The following is an 18,154-nucleotide window of genomic DNA, read 5'->3' as shown; positions in this document are numbered from 1 at the left end:
GACAACCCCTCAAATTAGCCTTAGTCGCTATTAGTCATTTATACATGATTTAAATCCAACCATTGGCATATTAATAATGCTCTAAAAAAAAAAGCACTGATGGATTGTCATAGAAGCATATTTTTTAGACTAATAATGGTCTATATATAAGCAGTTACATCTATTTCATGTTGGAAACGGTGCAAATTTTTAATTTGATTTGACTTTTACCAAAAGAAGCATTGTAGCAAAGGAGAAGAATAATTGTGGTCGTAAACCAGAAACACGAATATATTAATTGAATTTAACAGAAAGGAAACAAATATCGGACTTTGGAAAAAGGGATATACCTTTTATGTAATTCTCAATACATAATATCTTTTACAAAAAATCATCCTACAACAGTTCACAAGCTGTATATGCCCGCGATTTCGCGGGTGTTTTCTAGTAACAATGAACTGAGCTCAAAGCAAAGTACTTTAATTAATAATACACTTAGACAAAGAGCTAAATCCAGTGATATACTTTGTACTACAGGTCCTTCATTAACATCCATTGACCAAAACCATATCTCAACAACATTCCATACTACATGGTTGGATTCGGAAGTCCTGAAAAAGACATGATTTTTTTTAACATATTTTAAGTATATATACACAGGTTAAAACTTTCTGGTTGTATAATCATTCCGTGTCTAGCAACTATCAATTTGCTTAATGCACATATTGATATATGTTGAGTGTACCTCTGTTGGAAATAAGAACACACAAACCTCCACCTAGTTTTAGTCAATGGACAAAACATTCAAAACTATAAAATATTATAGATCTAAGATTTGTCAGTGTCTATTTACCATTGCCACTGAATCAGTGATATATGTATTGTACACATAATTATATACATGCAAGACTAAAATTATAAAGTACATACATGTTTGTATATAAGACTAAAACTGACATTCAGTCTTTACAACATCTTCATTCCCAAAGTCATTTTCAAATCTGACTTCATGGTAAAATAAGATTCCATATCTACAACCAATTAAAAGGAAAAATCCCTCTGATAGACTAGCATTTAAATCCGATTTCTAAAATGGAAGCTAGGTCACCTTGGAACTTAGAACTAAAACCAGTTGCTTCGCAGGGCGCAGCATTATATGACCGCAGATGTAGAACCCTGAATAGATGGGACAAGTATGGACACAACTCTTAAGTTTGATACAGCTTTAAATGTGGATTGTGATTAAATAGTTGACACAACATAGGTTTATGTCACATTATGATTTGGACACTTTGGACCTTAATGTAGACCAATTTGAAAACTGGACCAAAAATTAAGAATCTACATACACAGTTAGATTTGGAATATCAAACAACCCCATTTATTCAATTTTTGATGAAATCAAACAAAGTTTAATTTTGGACCCCGATTTGGACCAACTTGAAAACTGGGCCAAAAATTAAAAATCTAAATACATTTTTAGATTCAGCATATTAAAGAACCCCAAGGATTAAATTTTTGTCAAAATCAAACAAAGTTTAAGTTTGGACCCTTTGGACCTTAATGTAAACCAATTTGAAAACGGGACCAAAAATTAAGAATCTACATACACAGTTAGATTTGGCATATCAAAGAACCCCAATTATTCATTTTTTGATGAAATCAAACAAAGTTTAACTTTGGACCCTTTGGGCCCAAAATTCCTAAACTGTTGGGACCAAAATTCCTAAACTGTTGGGACCAAAACTCCCAAAATCAATACCAACCTTCCTTTTATGGTTATAAACCTTGTGTTTAAATTTCATAGATTGTTATTCACTTATACTAAAGTTATAATGTACTGATTTTAAGTCAAATTTCTTAAGAAAGTTTGCAACAATAACTGCTGATTTAAATACATCATACAATATTAAAATGTAATAAAAAGTGCTTGTTATCACTGAATGGTAAAGATTGTTTTAATTTATTTGTTGGCAGTAAAAATGAAAATACATTGTATATTGTATAAAACTATGATTAAAGTTGATTCAACTACTATTCTATACAAAGAAAGATAACTCTTATTGAAAAAAAATAATTGCTATTTCACAATATTGTGCAATTAGATATTTCTTGCTCTTGTGCAATACTGTGCAATTGAAAATTTCTTGCTATTGCACAATACTTAATATGATAGTTTGGAATCCTGATTTGGACCAACTTGAAAACTGGGCCCATAATCAAAAATCAAAGTACATGTTTAGATAAAGCATATCAATGAAGCCAAAGAATTTAATTTTTGTTAAAATCAAACTTAGTTTAATTTTGGACCCTTTGGACCTTAATTTATTCAATTTTTGATGAAATCAAACAAAGTTAAATTTTGGACCCCAATTTGGACCAACTTGAAAACTGGGCCAATAATTAAAAATCTAAGTACATTTTTATATACAGCATATTAAAGAACCCCAAGGATTAATTTTTTGTCAAAATCAAACAAAGTTTAAGTTTGGACCCTTTGGACCTTAATGTAAACGAATTTGAAAACGAGACCAAAAATTAAGAATCTACATGCACAGTTAGATTTGGCATATCAAAGAACCCCAATTATTCATTTTTAGGAATTCTTTGGGCCCCAAATTCCTAAACTGTTGGGACCAAAACTCCCAAAATCAATACCAACCTTCCTTTTATGGTCATAAACCTTGTGTTTAAATTTCATAGATTTCTATTCACTTGTACTAAAGTTATAATGTACTGATTTCAATTCAAATTTCTAATGAAGTTTGCAACAATAACTGCTGATTTAAATACATCATACAATATTAAAATGTAATAAAAAGTGCTTGTTATCACTGAATGGTAAAGATTGTTTTAATTTATTTGTTGGTAGTAAAAATGAAAATACATTGTACAGTCTTCATGCTGAGTGGCAGCCCAGGCTAGTAAAATTGCTCTCGGGCCTGTAAAATTCATATCTACAGGCCAACAGAATCTAACTAAAACAAGTGAAACTGCGAGCTACTGCTCACTGATGATACCCCCGCCGCAAGTGGATAATATTAATAGTGTAAAAATATGCAAGTATTCGGTAAACAGGAAGTTGTCGAGTGATGAATCTGAAAACGCATCACACGGTATAGGTGACTTATATAAATCCTGAAACCAAATTTCAGAAATCCTTGTATTGTAGTTCCTGAGAAAAATGTGACGAAAATTTTCAACTTGGCTATCATGTGTAAAATCATACAAGTGTTCGGTAAACAGGAAGTTGTCGAGTGATGAATCTGAAAACGCATCACACGGTAAAGCTGACTTATATAAATCGTGAAACCAAATTTCAGAAATCCTTGTATTGTAGTTCCTGAGAAAAATGTGACGAAAATTTTCAACTTGGCTATCATGTGTAAAATCATACAAGTGTTCGGTAAACAGGAAGTTGTCGAGTGATGAATCTGAAAACACATCACACGGTAAAGCTGACTTATATAAATCGTGGAAACCAAATTTCAGAAATCCTTGTATTGCAGTTCCTGAGAAAAATGTGACGAAAATTTTCAACTTGGCTATCATGTGTAAAATCATACAAGTGTTCGGTAAACAGGAAGTTGTCAAGTGATGAATCTGAAAACACATCACATGGTATGGCTGACATATATAAATGTTGATACCAAATTACAGAAAGGGTGGATGTGTAGTTCCTGAGAAAAATGTGACGAAAGTTTTGTGGGACGGACTGACTGACGGACTGATGGACGGTACGACGGTACGACGGACGGACGGACTGACAGACAGAGGTTAAACAGTATACCCCCCTTTTTTTAAAGCGGGGGTATAATTATTCAAAAATTGAGCTCCGGGCCTGTAGATTTTAAAGTTCGTCGTGAAGACTGATTGTATATTGTATAAAACTATGATTAAAGTTGATTCAACTACTATACTATACAAAGAAAGATAACTCCAATTGAAAAAAATAATTGCTATTTCACAATATTGTGCAATTAGATATTTCTAGCTATTGTGCAATACTGTGCAATTGAAAATTTCTTGCTATGGCACAATACTTAATATGATAATTTGGAATCCTGATTTAGACCAACTTGAAAACTGGGCCCATAATCAAAAATCAAAGTACATGTTTAGATAAAGCATATCAAAGAAGCTAAAGAATTTAATTTTTGTTAAAATCAAACTTAGTTTAATTTTGGACCCTTTGGACCTTAATGTAGACCAATTTGAAAACTGGACCAAAAATTAAGAATCTATATACACAGTTAGATTTGGAATATCAAAGAACCCCATTTATTCAATTTTTGATGAAATCAAACAAAGTTTATTTTAGGACCCCAGTTTGGACCAACTTGAAAACTGGGCCAATAATTAAAAATCTAAGTACATTTTTAGATTCAGCATATTAAAGAACCCCAAGGATTAATTTTTTGTCAAAATCAAACAAAGTTTAAGTTTGGACCCTTTGGGCCCCAAATTCCTAAACTGTTATGACCATAACTCCCAAAATCAATACAACCTTCTTTTTATGGTCATAAACCTTGTGTTTAAATTTCATAGATTTCTATTCACTTATACTAAAGTTATTATGTGAAGACCAAGAAAAATGTTTATTTGGGCCCCTTTTTGGCCCCAAATTCCTAAACTGTTGGGATCTCAACTCCCCAAATCAATACCAACCTTCCTTTTTTGGTCATAAACCTTGTGTCAAAATTTCATAGATTTCTATTTACTTAAACTAAAGTTATTGTGCAAAAACCAAGAATAATGCTTATTTCGGCCCTTTTTTGGCCCCTAATTCCTAAACTGTTAGAACCAAAACTCCCAAAATCAATCCCAACCTTCCATTGGTGGTCATAAACCTTGTGTCAAAATTTCATAGATTTCTATTTACTTAAACTAAAGTTACTGTGCGAAAACCAAGAAAATGCTTATTTGGGCCCTTTTTGGCCCCTAATTCCTAAAATGTTCGGATAAAAACTCTCTAAATCAATCCTAACCTTCCTTTTGTGGTCATAAACGTTGTGTTAAAATTTCATAGATTTCTATTCACTTTTACTAAAGTTAGAGTGCGAAAACTAGTATTCGGACGGCGACGACGCCAACGTGATGGCAATATACGACGAAATTTTTTTCAAATGTAAAATACTGTATATCCAGTGGCGGATCCAGAAATTTTCTTAAAGTAAGTGGGGGCCCACTGACTGACCTATTTTCTTAAAGTAAGTGGGGGCCCACTGATTGACCTAAGAGGGGGCTCGCTCAAGTCATGATTCAGTGATTCCCTATATAAGCAACCAATTTTTTTCTCAAAAAGCAGGGCCCCCCCCCCCCTAAATCCGCCTCTGATATCAACCTCTAGATGTCTTTCAATTACATTCAGTTTAGTGTGGGTTGATCTTTGATGGTTGTACATGTTACAACCAGATTCCCGGCAGGGGGCAACTTTGTAAGACCGCAGAGGTTCAAGCTTAGATTTTGAAATAAGGGGGAAAATGTTACCTTTTCAATTTATAAAACAGGCTCAACATCATTTCTATACACATATAAACATATTCTAAATTGTGGACACACCTTCATTATATATTCTACTTCAATTAGTGGAGGAGATCAAATTAAAAAGTTGCAATGGTTAAATACTCCAATCACAGTCTTTCCTGCTAAAATCTCATGTGTAGAATGTGATAGACGGTTTTTGGGTCTATATATTGTCCTTGATATTGAGGTTATTTTGACACAGCAAAATATAAAGAAAATGTAAACTATGATCTGGAAATTGACTTCGTTTTCGCAAAATAAGCCCACTTAAACTGAACTTTAAATTCAAAAGACCTCTAAATGGCTAACAGATATTGCTATATAAAAGAATAGTCCATGATTATACATGTACATGATATTAAAAAATTCATGAAATTTACACTGATTCTGTCAGTTGAATGGACTAGAATGAGATAAGTTATATACATGATAAACATAAAGGTTTTTTCCAACAGTTGTGGTGTAAATTAAATTAGTTGTATTTTATGGTTGATATATTTATGTATATACATGTATGTAAATCATTGGCTCTTCAACCAATGATATTTTACAATATCGATTATTTGTTGATTTTTCTATTGTTGGTATTTTCAGCATACTAAAAATGTTTTAACACAACACGAGCGCAAGCTTGATAGGGTGTCCTCACACAGGGTTTCCGCTGGCGGTCACCATTTTCCCAATTTGCGAAAAAATAATACTTGTGGCGATAAAAATTCGTCATTTGCTAAAGAATTTGGCGAAAGAAATATATAGAAAGATTTATTTTCTTCCTTCTTGTTTATTTAATTTTTTCGAGTTTCTCGGACTTTAACTTATCAGACAATACTCGGAATTCACCTTTACCTCAAAGGACTAATTAATAAAGGTGTTGATTGAATTGTTTGACAAAATGATATGGTTGAATGGCTTCCACTAAATGTCACATACAGGAGTTATTTACCACTTTTCGACTCACGTGTTTGAAGAACTCTTTTGACGTCTCCTCTCCATGTAAAGATAGTTTAGAAAAGAAAGCTGTTGTTGTGACAATAAATGTTAAAGGGCAAGAAAAATCTCGATCTAAAACTTTAATTATCCTTTGACTTTGATGTAAGTAATTGATCAGGGAGAATACTTCGTTTGAGTGACACGCATGTTTCAAGCATAGTTTTACGTCTCAACTTTCTCATTTAAGATGGTCAAGAAAAGATGGTCAAGATGGTCGTTATGAAGAAGGGGGGGATGCATTCTGGCGTCACAATTTCAAATGACATAGGATAACATATGATCTGTCCATATACATGTATGAGGGTAGAAATGGGGGTATCTTATTGAAGTATTCTTGCCAAATGAAGATTAAACAGTAATTCTTAGACATGACCATAAAAGAGGGGGGATAGGACCTTTATCGGGACTCCGGGATCGGGTGTTTTTAAGCTCGGGATTATCCCCCCTCATAAAATGTACACTTTTTTCCAGACGATTAAAAAATCAGCTGAATTTGACAAATCACACTATTTGTTTTCCAAAAATAACCGTAATTGGATGGGGGTTCTGTGTATTCACATTATTTGAACAACTCTCCTTGGGCCGAGAAAAAAAAAGATCCGTGTTTCAGGTAACCCCACCGACCCTATTTTTTAGCCCCGACCCTAACTTTTTTATTCGATCTTTCAAAAAAAAAAAAAAAAAAAAAAATTATCAACAGACCCTGTTTTTGACACAGGCTTCTGATAAATGACATAATATTTTTTCTCTCTTGCTTCTTCTTGCATAGAAAGCCAGTAAAAGATTTTATTAATATCAAAAGGTATTCCAAATAGGTTAAAAATCCAAGAAATTTGCACAGCAGGTGCTTCAAAAACATTGCAAATGGCCCAAGACCACAATTAACGAATGTAGTTCCTTTTAATTAGAGTGTATTTTTCCTTATTTTTTTTCTATCCCTTCCCCACTCATTTCTTAGATTTTATTGGGTGGAAATGAAAGATGAGAGGTGAAATAATTTTTTGGATGTTGTATTTAAACTGACTTTGATATGGAATGAGTGATTTGGCCAAGTGCAAAAATGTCATATTTACAGTTTTCGGAACATCTCTTGACTTGTCCATAGGGGTATGGATGTACATTGGCTAAATTTGTAAAAGTGATTGCTTCAATCTTTCTGAATTTTGGATATATTTTTGCCTATTTTGGACTAGTGCTATACATAAGACACACAAAAAATTTGACAAAAGTGCATGGTGCAATGTTTTTAATGATAAAAAATGTTCTAAAGAAATGATAGAGAAATTAATTGTGGTCTGTGGGCAAATGGCACACTTCCGGTTTTTGAAACTAATTATGGATCCGGACTTGGAAAAAACATGATAAATACTCAATAACTCAAATATGAAATTTTTAATCATCACCAAAAAGTATACAGATATTAAGATTAATGTAACTAAGAAGTGTTTAAAGTTTTAAGCCATAATCAAGAATTGTTTTTGAGATACGGTGTGACATGTGAAAAAAACACACCCCTGTTTAAGTTACAATGTGCCGTAACTCAAAAAGTTTTAATCTTATTTTCACCAAAAAGTATACAGATCATGTGACCATCATAAGAAACAACTATATTAAGTTTCATGAAATTTGGATAAGTCGTTCTCAAGTTACGGTGCCACATGTTTACGCTGGACAGACAGACGGACACCGGACATTTGTATACCATAATACATCCCGTCTTTGACGGACGTATAAAAATCAGTACTAAGCGTGCATGTTACGCTAGAAACATATTCAAAGAATAAAGTTTTATAACTTCTTAATGTCATATCAAAATTTATCAAAACCTAAAGGGGAGTTACATGTATCTTACTTCCTATATTTTTTCGTGGATGTCAATACACCTAATCGCTATTTATTCCATACCGGATAAATTCTAAAATTACACAACTTTTTCATCCAGTTGAAGCTATCTTGGGGCCGTTGAAACAATTCACCATGCACAATACTTTTTAATGAGACCCGTTTTAACTTATTGTAAATACTTTAAACAAAATAATTTTTTACTTCAATTTTAATTTCGAAAAAAAGTGGATCATACTCTATTAAAGTTTCTTGATGATCGCTTTCTAAAGTTTTTCCTCCCTCAGCTCTTTACTAAAAAACCTTTATTTTCGGCCGCATGACCCAAACAGGAAGTTGTACATACAGTGTATGACTGTTTTTCCCAGATTGGACTAAATAGCGATAATTAAATAAGGTGTAATTTCCGGGATTGTTGAAAACTTGCATATTCATCACTATCTGATTTTGTGGTTTTAACAATCCAGACAGACAAATAGCAATAAGGTGTTTAGGATAACATGACCTAAAACCTCCTTCATATAAGACAAAAAACATGGGAACTCATACTGAATGGTCAAATGTGTTAAATATGAAAATTTCAGTTAAGATGGTAAAATCACAAATATAACTTATGTAGACTTGTCTTCTAATTCTAAAGACTATTAAAAAAAAACCACACACACACAACTCGGAACTATTTCTAATTCACTTGGACTACTGATATGCAAATCTATAAACAAAAAGAAAAATATCATAAAATAGTGATTGAAAGATTCATAACACTTTGAAAGGATAATTCAGACACGTGTTGTACGGGGAGCATGTTTGTTAACAAATAATAATGTCACTTGATCGCGCACTGACCTCGCATGTTACCCGTATACTTCACCAAAAAATTCAGTTAAGATGGTTAAATCACAAATCAGCCGGTAATGTAAATGGACTATAAGTATGACTTTTGAGCAAATTTAAAGGGAAATGACGGGGAAGGGGCAAATTAGCGTTCAAGGGGAGCAAATGCTGTTTAAATTGGTAAGCGGGTTTTAAATATAGAGGGAAAGTGGAGTCATCTTTTTAGACTTAAGTTACATGTAAATATAACTTATGTAGACTTACCTTCTATTTCTATAGACTATTAAAACAAAAAACCACACACAACTCGGAACTATTTCTAATTCACTTGGACCACTGATATGCAAACCTAAAAACAAAAAGAAAAATATCATAAAATAGTGATTGAAAGATTCATAACACTTTGAAAGGATAATTCAGACACGTGTTACACGGGGACCATGTTTGTTTACAAATAATAATGTCACGTGATCGCGCACTGACCTCGCATGCTGCATCGCCCTTACAATTCACTAATACATGTACATAACCATTTTCATGCAAACATGCAACGTGAATGTGATTGGTTATCAAATAATACAAAAATAATGCATGAACCGTTGAAGAAATTATTTCATCAAATAGATTGGATTTTCACTTTCGACACGAATAGGTCAAGTTGACATTCCTGTCATCGGAGATAGTATTGAGATAAATGGGATAAAACAGACCGTCAAAAAGGTCTAGAGAAGCACATCAGTAGAACCTTAACATAAATAAGTAATACTTACCAAAATTTCTCTAATTGATAACCTATAGAACTGAAATTTCACAAAAATACCGGTAAATAATTTTGTTGATTGTGATGATGCTGGTTAAATTGGCGCTAAATAAATATTCTTACTCCTATTGCTTCATGTAAAAAAAAATGTATAGAATTGAATTCGACTACAGTTCAGCATAAAAAACGTGAATATGCAAAAGCCAGGTAATATGTTAATGATAAAGTGTGTATAAATTTTCGTAAACGAAGTTACCCGTATACTTCACCAAGAATTATATTTGAGCGCAAAGTTCTGTATGTGTGATTTGGTTGGTTTATGTAACATTAGACTGGGATCCTGGCTAATCTTGACCTTACGACGCGCAGCTAGATTGGGCCGGATCCCAGGCTAATGTAATATCGTAGAACTCAGGGTAACGGAATTTTTTGCGTTGCTATTAGATCATTGAGGCCATCTACATTGAGGCCATCTATTTTTATTGCAGGTTCCACATATTTAAATCGGAATTATAGAAAAAATGGAATGTTGTGAGCAGAATCAAAACAGAAATGATTAACACTGCAACATTTCCAGCAAAATATAAATAGGATGGAGGATCTGTGTATTCACATTATTTGTAAAACTCTCCTTATTCATGTGAAGCGTGTGCTTTATACATCGAGGCTTATTATGCTAATCATCGACGACACAGTACTTCAACCAATCAGACAATGTTTATTTGGGGCATTCGATCGATTTTAACTCAGATTTTGGAATATTTCAATCAAAATTATAGAAAAATGGAATGTTGTTAGTACATATAAAATAGAAAATGATGAATACTTTTAGCTAAAGATAATTTGGATGGGGGTTCTGTGTATTCACATTATTTGCACAACTCTCCTTACTGATGTCATATTTTGGAATTTCCGTGACCTAAATGGTTCGCGAAAATTAATATTTTTATATATAGTATAGTAAATATATCTAGTGCTACCTCCAATTAAACTATTGAAGTTATGCTAACTAAACATAACTCGGTTATATAACCTTTTACGCGCGTCTGGCTTACTAAATTATCATCCTGGTACCTTTGATAACTATTTATACCACTGGGTCGATGCCACTGCTGGTTGACGTTTCGTCCCCGAGGGTATCACCAGCCAAGTAGTCACAATTCGGTGTTGACATGAATATCAATAATGTGTTCATTTTTATAAATTTCCTGTATACAAAACTTTCAACTTTTTGAAAAACTAAGGATTTTCTTATCCCAGGCATGCATTACCTTAGCCGTATTAGGCACCACTTTTTAGGAATTTTGGATCCTCAATGCTCTTCAACTTTGGCTTTATAAGTTTTTTTATTTGAGCGTCACTGATGATTCTTGTGTAGACGAAACGCGCGTCTGGCGTACTTAGTTATAATCCTGGTACCTTTGACTATTTAACTATTTACGGTGGGTTTTTTTTTCAAATTCGCGGTACGAAAATTATTCAAAATATGCATACACCATTTGGTTTTTTATTTATTTTATTTCCTTTTTTTACTTATCTTTTTTTTTGTACAAACAAAACATTTTACTAATTATGTTTTGTAAAACTCACATACACATATTTAGGCCTATTTCGAACAAAATATTTGGCAAATTAATACAGATTAATACAAATTAATACAATTTGGCCGGCGTTTTGCATTTGCGCCGATCTGCATTTCATTTGCGCCGATTTTTATAATATATAACTGTTGTCTCCTGTTTTAAATCAAGAAGTAAAAACCTAAGATAAAAGCACTTTGTTTATACTAAAATGACGAATTCAAAATATAAGACAGCATTCAAATCCATAAAAACGGAATACATTCAAATCATTAATCTGTTTTTGCCGAGTATGTATAGTAGGCAAACACATCTAATATATTCCTTTCTTATGATTTCTTCTCTTCTATATTTGGCGTAATTGTCGATAAAGAAGGTCATCTTTTTTTGTCTGACATACGTACTTGTGGGGGCATTTCTAGAGTTCGCATTTTTTCACAAGGGAGCTATTAAACCAAGAGTTCCACATGGTGAAGTTGAAATCATACCTTCGTTAATTTTATAGACGCCATCACGAATTGGTTGACCCTTATGAAATGTGTACTTTTACATTGCCTACGAATGTATGAAATTTGTCATCAGAAGGAGCGGAGCGTCAGACAATGTCAAACGTGAAGCAGTCATCGATTTCATTTATGAAAAGGAATGGTAACCCGAAACATTTGGATAGCCATTTACCAATTGCAATGTCACTTGATTTGTCTTTATACTCTGTGCTCGGCCAATGTAAAAGTATGAACTTACCTGTAACTTACCTGTTAAACAATTAGGAAAAAATATAAAATCGGCGCAAATGAAATAATGAAATCGGCGCAAATGAAAGAATGAAAAATTTCAAAATCGGCGCAAATGTCATACGCCCAATTTGGCATTTCAAATGTATCCACTGTTAGTCTGTTTGCTAAGTCTAGCTTTTCTCCTGTTCCTACTTTTGGTGGCTCCATTTAATTATCTTTTTTTTTCATTTATTTACTTTTTTATTTTTGTTTTCTTTTGTTTTTTTTATATTAGTTCTATTTTCATTTATAATTTATTTTTATTCGTCATTTTATTTTTTTACTAGCTATTCTATCCTTCAAATTTTTTACTCACTTTAATGTTTTATCAATAATAGTTTTTTTCGTATTTATCATTTGTAATGATTCAATTATCTTATGGTAACTTTAAAATTATTTAAATGCAAAAAAGGTGCTACCGAAAGCCGATCCTGCAAGGGCTGTATTATGGCCGGTGTTTGTGTTGTGAATTTCATGCAAAAAAGTCAAATTATATCGCCTCGAACACATTTATTAACATGTCAGTTAAAGGGATCTTGATACTAAACTACAGTAGACTGTATAGAAAAATGATACACAAATTATTCATTTTGCAGATTTTTCATTCGGTCAGTTTTGTACAAATTTCGCACAGTGTTTGATATCATGTCGAAATATGCGTAGTTCGCCGATATTTGTGACTTTTTGAATGATATATTGTAGGAAATGTTGTTCTCGTTGAACAGAGCTTAAATATAAATATATATATATATATATAAGTAGCATTCTACTTTCCGAGATAATATCAATTGATATTTCATGAATTAGAGTTATTATGCCAGCGAAGGAACACCTCGGGTGATAGATTTTTTCTCACCGCTTTGAAGACCCATTGGTTACCTGTTATCTGCTCTTTGATCGGGTTGTTGTCTCGTTAACATATTCGCCATCTCTATTTCCATTTTCCATTTTATTTTAAAATTTATAAAAAAGTATATAATGTATAAAATGAATAAAATGTACGGTGCAAATAAATACCTTAAACCTGCGAAACCAGATAATAAAAATAAATTATCGTCCAATAACATGTGATTTACATTTTTTGCCAAATATACGAATTTATATAATATCTTTATTTGCAAAACAAACACAAACCAATTTTGGTCATGGCAAATACATTTGTACATAGACGCAAATACATTTGTACATAGACGCAAATACATTTGTACATAGACGCAAATACATTTGTACATATACAAAACAAACATAATGAAAAACTCGATAATAATAAAATACATGTTAAAAACAGTTATTGGTCTCCTTTCCTCATGCAGTTCTAACGACTCATTTATAAAAGAAACAACTGTTTTTATATCATTTGGTGTTGATGGATTTAGTATAAACACGAGTTTATCAGTTAAGGTAAGTGTTTTTAAATTGACATATTTTGGTATATGATATTTAAGTAAGATTTACCTTTTATTTTATTAATTTTACAGTTTAAAAAAAATGGAATTCATCATTTAAGATATTACAAATTTTACGTTTTCTTTCGCTTCGTGGTATTTTTGTAAATCGTCCAGTTTCTATAAAAAAAAAAAAAAAAAAAGACAATGATCGCTAAAGGTTAACATTTTTCTTGTTTCTTTATTTGGGTGCGATAGGTAGTATTCCATTTGGTCATTTATATTAGATTTAAGAAATTTATATAAATAAATTTTATTATTTTCATTCAGGTCATTTATATTATCATCAATAAGAGTTTGATAATAGTTCATATAATCTTTTTTTTAATCGGGATATATATAACTGTGATGTTATTAAAGTAAAAAAAATCAGTTTGTATTTTTAACATTTTATTTTGTTTATTCTCTTTCCATCTTATTTTGATAAAAACTTATGATATTGTGTTCCATTTGTTTCCTTTTTGAATGTATATATGTTCCAGACCGTATGAGTCTTTGGACCGTAAGCGTACGGTCTGGACCGTTTGCGTACTTTTTCAAAATACGCATACGGTCTGACTAATATTAAGAAGTTGGTCAAGTTTATTAGATACAAATGTATATAACGGATCAACAAAACTTTTATCTCAAATTAATATAAAAAGTTCAATAGTAATTGAAATAAAAAAAAATAATATTATAACTTTAAAAAAAAAATCAAGCTTATTTAATCTGTTAATCTCCTGTATTTAGCATGTCAGTAATTCATTAATTGCAGCCCAGTTTGCTCATTGAAATTGAAGTTGTCGGAAATAAGCATAGAGCGGGAGGACAATAGTTTTAGAATATTTCGGAACTTTACAAAAAAATGCATATGCAAAGGATTATGCATGAACAAAACATATTAGAATAAACAAGTATTAAAGTTCAATTGTTCGCTTATTCACTGTACCCATCTAACTGTAATAATAACAATTTGTATAACTATAAATATAGATTTTGATAAATATTTGTTTAAATTTAACCCATATGACCCCGGCCAAAACATATATGGTCAGCTGGACCGTACGCGTATACTCATACGGCCCGACCGTACGCGTATGGTCGGACCGTACGAGTAACCTATACGGTCCGGACCGTACGCGTACGGTCCAAATACTCGTATGGTCTGGAACATATACATAGTTAATTCATTAGGTTAAAAGTCACGGCCGACACTCGGCTAACCGAGAGATAGGTCGGTTAATCTATATTGAGTATACGGCTATATCAGCGGTGGGTCTGTTAATCGGGTTGGCTAAAGTCTGTTAAGAGTAAAACTCACAATTTAATGTTAAACTCTGTTAAATAAACAGATTTTTGGCATATTATGAGAATCTCATCAAAAAAAGAAAAGTGTCTGACAAAATGATATCATAGAACATTTTCCACCAGTAAAAAAAATGCATAGCCTGCGCAATTTTAAGTAAAACGAAAAGGCGTCGCGCAAGTATGTGTTTTTTATGCTTGTACGCATAGCAATATTTTGGATGAAAGGCTAAAAATAATTTTTAGATATGATTTAAAGGACACAAAATAGCACTTTGGTTCTAAAATATTAATTGTCATTGATAAATATTTCATAATTGTTATATAAGTCGAGTTATACCACATTTTACTGAATATTAGGGGAATACAGTCTGTTAATGGGTTGGACAATTTAAATCGTGTCAGTTAAGAGTTATTTAGCCACGACAATAGTCTTACTACCTTGAGTTTATATTTTCACATTGAAAAAAATGAGATGTACTTGTGACGAAAAAATTACAATACGATGCAACAGTATCCTTAAAGAAAGAGCACTTTTTAATATTTAAAAAAAAAATTCTTTGCATTTCATTTAAGGTAACACGATACCGAATGACGTTACGCCATGAGTTATCGTTCCTGACGTTATCGAATAACGTTCACACATACAAGCCAATGCAGCGGGTTTTGTGTGACATTTTTAACGGTAACTTTCCCAAGATGCAGAGTGCCGAGAGATGCAATACGTAGCTGTTATTTAACTTAGATTGTTTTATCGTTTTCTGGCAATCATTCTGCTCATTGTTAATCTTTAAAAAGTATTACTTTAATTTTTATAATAATCTGTTTCTTTTATATTTTAGCATCTGCACGCTTTGTTAACTATATATGTTTTTATGCATTACAGACACAGTTTTTTCACTTTATTTTTATTCTTGGTATATATATATATATATAGGAAGATGTGGTGCACTTATTCATGATTCACGCCGTATCCTCGTGAAATTTAGTTTTGAAAGTAGAAATTTAAATTATAGAAGCTTAGGATGATGTGTAAAAAAAACGGGGAATTTTACAAATATTTATTCGTTTTAAAATGGTCATGAAAAACATCCGGCGCTCGTAAAAATTGGAATTCATTTGGATGAGAATACGGATATAATTAAGGGGAAAAGCACAATGCAAGCAGATGTTGAAAATCCTACAGAAAATAGTTTGTTTGTATGGAACTTGAAAAAGTGGTTATTTGGCCGCATAACTTTTCCTATGTTCCATGTGTCTCTGAAATTCATTGGTCTGTACAGAGTAAATTCGTTATAGTTTTTTTTGAAATATTTGAAAATACAGTGCCAGCTTTGTAATCGTATAAACCAGGCCTACTCAGGACTGACAGCAACATCGGAATGAAGCATTCGAAAGTTAACGTAGGCTGAGAAATACATGGGGACTTGATTCGGCAGAAATAAAAGAACAAAATTCAGGTTTCATTACAGTCTGAATAAAGCCAGCCCCGAGTTCCTACTTGCGTCTACAAACGCAAGTTGATAGTTGGGGCTGACTGTAGTCAGACCGGTTCCGTCTTCCCTTATTCCGTTATATTTTTTTTCTCGAAATTTACATGCAAACGACTGACTTTTTATAATTCAAACGGCAAGAGACTGTAAAAAAGCTAGACCTAGAAATCATTTAGATTCTATATTTGTGTTAATTACGCTGGCAGGGGTATTCCGTGTTTTTTTCGTTTTGAGTTGGAAATAATGTACATGTACAAGTTGGGTGACAAAACAACTGAAAGAAAACTAACAAAGTTACCTTTGGCTCTGAGGGGCATTTTGATCGCATACTAGGCGTCAGAAAAGGCCTGGAAAGTTTCTTTCTTAAGATTAATTTTTAGAACAAGTATACAAGTATATATGTACATGTCTAGCGCCGGTTAAAATTTTCCCGACCATCATCGCGGATTCAATTGCAAAACCTACCTATTGTATTTATTGTTAACTTGTTCTCGTCCTGAACATGCATGAAATATTTTCCACTGGACGTTAACCAACCAATAACCAAAGCAATCAATCCTACAATTTACCCCCGTCACTTGGAACTTTAGTTGTTAAAATTTAAATCATTGCCTCTATTTTTTTCAAAAAATTCGACAAAGTTTAAACGCAGACCGCGAGGAAGACCAAAATTGAACAGTAACGCAAAACTAAATATCTACGCTACCGCTTGCTCATTATCGAAGTGGGATAACATGAGACTTTATTTGTGAAAGTACAAGTACAAATAAAAAAAAATATTTTGTACATGTACTTGCTATTTGTACAAAAGTTGGCTGATAGAATGATAAATGGAGATATGTGGTATGCAATTCATAGGATAGCAACAGCTGTGCATTTATTGAACGACATCAACACCAAAGACATCAAGAAAATCGTCACTAATGCCAATTGGAATAGTGTCTTTACACTTCTTATTTGTAGTTTTAGTAAACGTTGGAAAATTTTGAGTATGTGTAGTAAAATTGTCACAGTAACATTTCAGTCTCTTGGTAAATATTAGTGTATGTCTTAAAACTTTTGCTCTTCTCTAGAAAATTCAAACCATTATGAAATATAAGGAGATGCGGTAAAATGTCCAATTAATCAACTTTCCACCAAAGACGAAATGACGGAAATGCTAGCCTTCTTACATTGCTACTACATTTCAGATCTCCAATCACAATTCCATTATAAGAACTGCATATTAGAAAATATACATTGTCACCAAACTACTTATAGAGCACGTATCATCATATTATTTTTAACGTTTGTTCGTTCGACCGTTAATCCCGCACTTAGTATATATAGGGTTAATTCGGCTAATTATTTAGGACTACAGTCATTTTGCTTCAGCTTTAAAACTATGTATCTGGTGTTATTACTCATATTATAGGTGCGCATATCGTCTGGATTTTCTTTTTGTTTCATGACAGGTTTGCTGGATTAGGCATTATGATAAAATACAAAGGCACACAGAGTACAGACTCCGACTTAAATCTTAAACAGGTTGAATTTCAAGCTGGAACTTTTAAATTTCGCAGTTGGTTTACTTATATAAAGAATGCATATATGATCTTAAGATTTGTAACAGTTATTTAAATATTTTTTCACAAATGACAGA

The 18,154-nt window shown here is 32.4% G+C and overlaps 1 long non-coding RNA gene across 1 annotated transcript; it reads right to left on the bottom strand.

Annotated features, from left to right (window-relative positions):
- Positions 1-492: 492 nt before the first annotated feature.
- Positions 493-10,016, bottom strand: LOC134681947 (uncharacterized). The gene is made up of 3 exons (XR_010100727.1): positions 9,942-10,016; positions 9,436-9,520; positions 493-590 (listed from the first exon to the last, which is right to left on the bottom strand). It is a non-coding gene; the product is annotated as an uncharacterized LOC134681947 (long non-coding RNA).
- Positions 10,017-18,154: the final 8,138 nt, after the last annotated feature.

Source organism: Mytilus trossulus, chromosome 8, assembly GCF_036588685.1.
Source record: "Mytilus trossulus isolate FHL-02 chromosome 8, PNRI_Mtr1.1.1.hap1, whole genome shotgun sequence".
In the NCBI taxonomy this organism is placed as follows: Eukaryota; Metazoa; Mollusca; class Bivalvia; order Mytilida; family Mytilidae; genus Mytilus; species Mytilus trossulus.
This window is presented reverse-complemented; position numbering and strand designations above follow the sequence as displayed.